This window comes from Priapulus caudatus, unplaced genomic scaffold (assembly GCF_000485595.1).
Source record: "Priapulus caudatus unplaced genomic scaffold, Priapulus_caudatus-5.0.1 Scaffold268, whole genome shotgun sequence".
NCBI classification, from domain to species: Eukaryota; Metazoa; Priapulida; class Priapulimorpha; order Priapulimorphida; family Priapulidae; genus Priapulus; species Priapulus caudatus.
This window is the reverse complement of record NW_014577329.1, coordinates 124,754-129,671: the sequence shown is the minus strand read 5'-3', so window position 1 is coordinate 129,671 and position 4,918 is coordinate 124,754. Positions and strand designations below refer to the sequence as shown.

At 45.4% G+C, this 4,918-nt stretch overlaps 2 protein-coding genes across 2 annotated transcripts in view; both read left to right on the top strand.

The window, feature by feature from the left end:
* Positions 1-4,918, top strand: part of LOC106808328 (probable low-specificity L-threonine aldolase 2) — a 33,381-nt gene that overhangs the window by 4,086 nt on the left and 24,377 nt on the right. The window lies entirely within an intron of this gene.
* The window catches only part of LOC106808327 (F-box/LRR-repeat protein 21-like), a 6,180-nt gene continuing 5,329 nt past the window's right edge, over positions 4,068-4,918 (top strand). The window contains exon 1 of the mRNA XM_014810997.1: positions 4,068-4,239. The gene's annotated coding sequence lies outside the window, so the exon portion shown is untranslated. The remainder of the gene's footprint in view (positions 4,240-4,918) is intronic.

Here is a 4,918-nt window from a genome sequence, read left to right as displayed (position 1 = left end):
TGGTTAGGGTTAGGGCTAGAGAGTAGGCGTAGGCGACTCCCTAGACTCGTTAGTGAAGTAGGCGAGGTACGTACGGTCCGGCATATTAGATAGCACCAGGGTACGTTCCGGTATACCGGACCGTACCCAGGGTACGTTCCGGTATACCGGACCGGACCCAAGGTACGTTCCGGCCGTACCCTGGGGGACATAGACCCTATGAGTAAGAAAAACCTGTAGGCGACTTATAGCTGCTCGAATGTTTTAGCAATGTATTCACGGGATTATTCGATGCCAAAATTACTGCCACAGTGACATACCAACGTTGATATATGAGTAACGCTGAGAGAGTCTATGTCCCCCGGGGTACTGCCGGAACGTACCCTGGGGGACATAGACCCTATGAGTTTGAAAAACCTGTAGGCGACTTATAGCTGCTCGAATGTTTTAGCAATGTATTCACGGGATTATACGATGCCAAAATTACTGCCACAGTGACATACCAACGTTATTGTCATATAATTGCTGGAAAAATAGTCGGAGAGGATGCAGTTGAATGCCATAAATTACGGAATACCTTTGTTGGCTGTAAACAGATTTACGCGATGCTATGTGCATTACGCACGTAGCATTACTGGCATGGCAAGTGTGTAGCGGTAACAGCTCGTCTGCACCGTACGGCGCATGTAACACAGAGGTTAGCACGGGCTGTCAACACAGGCGGCAGATTAACACCGCGGTAAGGTGAGAAGCCAAGGGCTAGGAGGCAGCAGCTGCGGTAATGAACGAGCGATGAACTCCAGACCCGATAGATATGCTCGGTATTGCTGAACCTGCTCATACCGAGAATCATACACGGTGACTCGGTGAAGGGGGAGGCATAGCAGAACGTTTTACCAGTTTTTCTCAGCAGCCAGTAGTCGACCGTCTTTATGAGGCGACTGGAATTTTAAGCATGATTCTTCACACGAAACGACGTTTTGAGAGGTCGCTATATATAACATGTATATATGTGTATGCGTAGACGCGTGATAGATGTGGATGCGTAACGGGACTGTGTATGCGTTCAGACTCCAGACCAATCGAAGTGTATTTCATGAAAAGAACATGAAAAGAACATGAAAAGTTGAAATTTGGGTAATTTTATCGCGAACTTAAATATTAACAACAACGTGAAATCACGAGTACAACTTATATATATAGTAGCTTAATTTCTGTGACCAAACCCCGCCGCAACGCCGCTATAACAATAGGTTCCGTGTCCGCTGGTACGCACGTTTGATTACGTACAGCGAGGACGAGGACGACGACGACGACAACGACGACGACAACAACAACAACAATAACAACGACGACGACGACGACGACGACGACGACGGCAACAACAACAACAACAACAATAACAACGACGTTGACGACGACGACGACGACGACGATGACGACGACGACGACGGCAACAACAACAATAACAACGACGTTGATGACGACGACGACAACGACGACGACGACGACGACGACGACAACGACGACGACGACGACGGCAACAACAACAGTAACAACAACAGCAACAACGACGACGACAACAACAACAACAACAACAACAACAAGCAACTAGATTAACAACAACAACAACAACAAAAGCAGCAGCAGATACAGAAACAAAAACAGCAACAACTAGACAGAGGGCACTCACGGAGAGTGCATACCTCCGCGAGCATGTAACATGTATGTGCTCGCTGGTGGCGGCTGCTGACTGATTCGCCTGCTGCTGACTCGCCGCTCACTGGTGGCTGATGCTGACTCGCCGCTCGCTGACTCGACGCGCTATATCGATCGCGCCGCCCGCTCGCTGACTCGACGCGCTATCGATCGCGCCGCGCGGACTGGACACACACACACACGAACACACACACGAGAGCGATTGCATGACCTCCGTTTGCGCGGAGGTAACAACAGTACCAACAAGACATTCCTCGCCGCTGTGGTTACAGCAGCTAGATTGCATCTCTCGTATCTTTTCTGTGTACACACACACACACACACACGCGCACGCGCGCGCGCGCGCGCGCGCGGCGCGGCGCACACACCAAACACATTCACACGACACAGCACTCGCACAGCATACGCACGCATCGCACTTCGCACGCACGCACGAGCAATATATATGTATATATAAATATATATATATATATATATATAATTAGCCAGCCTATATCACGTGCATGGCAACTGAGAATATAGCGGCGTATATAGTTACTGCTGTACGTGTGAAGCGTCAGTAGACGTCACTATACAAAACCTTGTTTTCACAGTCTACGTTTTGCGCTGTACTTGTGAAACTTCGACCGTGTGTATATAAACTCAACCTCGGCTTAACTGACGTTCGAAGATTGAATCAAGTCGAAACATACGGTAAGTCTGAAACGGCAAACGCGGTAGCTATATTACTTTGCGTATTGCGTATATGTCTGGCAAAGGATATTCGCACTTCGGCGGTGCGAATAAGAACACATTTTCTGCTATTCGCACCGCGGCGGTCTTCCATATTCTGTTCATAATATCGTCTGGTCCGTGGCAAATAAGACAGAGTAGTGAGTAAGAAAGTCCTATAATGAGCTTATTTACATATTCATGAACATACATACACGCAAAAATGCATGAACGCACGCACGCACGCACGCACGCACCTAAACACGCGGAAGCTGTGCCATCCAAGCCACACAAATTTTTATCTATATAACTATCTTATCAAGGGTACAGATAAGAGCATTGAGAATGTACTCCTGATTATACATTCGCCAACAAATACGTAATTGTGGGTGCATACGATATAGCATACACACCATGTAATATATATATATATATATCCTGGTAAACCCCTTACGAACACGTGTACAGCGTAATTACGCACGTGTTCCTAGCGGTACCAGCTATAGACATCTATAATACCGTATTCCAGGGATGCGATTTTTTCGCTAAATTGGTTTCAGCCTCCAAGCGGATTTTTTTGTGATGCTATGTCATCAACCCCTCGGATCAACAAAAGTTCGCCTAGTTACACATGGTGGTTAAACCGTATAACTGATGTACGTATGTGCGCGTGTGCGCGCATGCATGAGCACGCTGAACTGAAGCTGTAATAAAGCCGGAATCGTACTTGCAATTCATGTGCACGCCATGTGCCTTAATTGGTGTGATTCACAATCTTTGGTCGGAATGGTATTCAGTGTTTTATTAGCGCAACCCTTCTTTTATGAAGTATGTACGTAAACCGCATGCGCATTCTGTATTTTTGCAATGGCATCCGTCCTGCAATGCTGTGCAGATGTCGCTTATTATGGTCTGCCTACTCAGAATTAATTATTTTGACCACGGTAAAAATAATTTAACTACCGTTCAATTATAGCCCTTTAACCCAATCAGACGGTTTGTTACATATAATTTAATCGCGGATAAATTATTTTTTACCACGTCAAACTGTTGCCCTTTCACCCATTCAGAGGTCTTCTTACACATAATAGAAAAAGCCATAAATTAACCGCTGTTGAATCATTTCTACCGCGGCGGTAAAAATAATTATTTCTGAGTACGGTGGCCAACCAAGCCGCTAACACTGCTATCATGAACGTTATCGTCAGATATAATTTTAATTGAATTGGTCGATAGATGGATGGATTGAAATGTTTGTTAGAATGATGGAGCAATGGATGGATGGATTGATACTTGATAGATAAATAAGATTGATCGATTGATGGATTTGGGTGGATGAATATGGATGGATATTTCGATCTGATAACTCCAGCAATATTATTGGCAAAAACAGCAATTAATGTTATCAGTTACCTTAGCATTACTAGCAGTCAATAGAAATATGTTGTTAAAAATGTTTATTTTACATGAAATATAAAATAATCACGTTTATTTCATGTCACTTTACGAATGGCTTTAATTTCCAGTAGATGGCATGACAAGCATGTAAATAGTTGAAGCGACCTAGACTGGTACCCGGTCCCATCTCTCGGCTTAGGTACCCGGTCCCATCTCCCCCATCGAGTAATCGAGGTGGGGGCGAGTACCAGTCTAGAAGCGACCTTGATTTGTGTTTGATTTGTGCAATGCTACCGCTCGGCCCACATAAATAAAGCTGCGATAATATAATATCTCCACCTAACACACATGGCGTTCAAATGTGTTTTGTCTCCTCGTATGTGTGCCCGCGAAATACTTCTATGGCTCATTTTGTCGACGACGACGTCGATGGTAAGCCGAGTAGTGAACAGGCACTTGGAGTTGGAGCGTTTCAATCAAATATACGCAGTGGCGACGCGTCCGGAACCGGTCGCCTCACAGCCACAGGCACTTGAAGCGTTTCAATAAAATATAATGCTAACTAAATACGAAATCTATTTACTACCAAATTCTTAATGTTTCTATGCTCTCTTTCACTTATTATTGCCGACAGTTTCCTTTAAATTCCGTCCAAATCCTATGTGCAACAAACAGTGAACACTGACTGCCGCCATTCCTCACGCGGCTGCAGTGTGCACACTGACACTGTGACACATATATATATATATATATTCGTATTTAGTTAGCATTATATATTATTGAAACGCTTGAAGTGCCTGTTGGTCGCCAAGCCTCCAGGCTACGCATCCGGACATCCACTCACACAGTGATCGCGCGACTCGCGTACACGCATGACTGCGCAACGGGACAATCTCTCTCTCTCTGTCTCTCTCTCTCTCTGTCTCTCTCTCTCTGTCTCTCTCTCTCTCTGTCTCTCTCTCTCTCTGTCTCTCTCTCTCTCTGTCTCTCTCTCTCTTTCTGACACACACACACACCCCTCTAGCTCTCTCTTTCTCTCACACACACACCTCTAGCTCTCTCTCTCTCTCTCTCTCTCCCTGACACACACACACACACACACACACACACA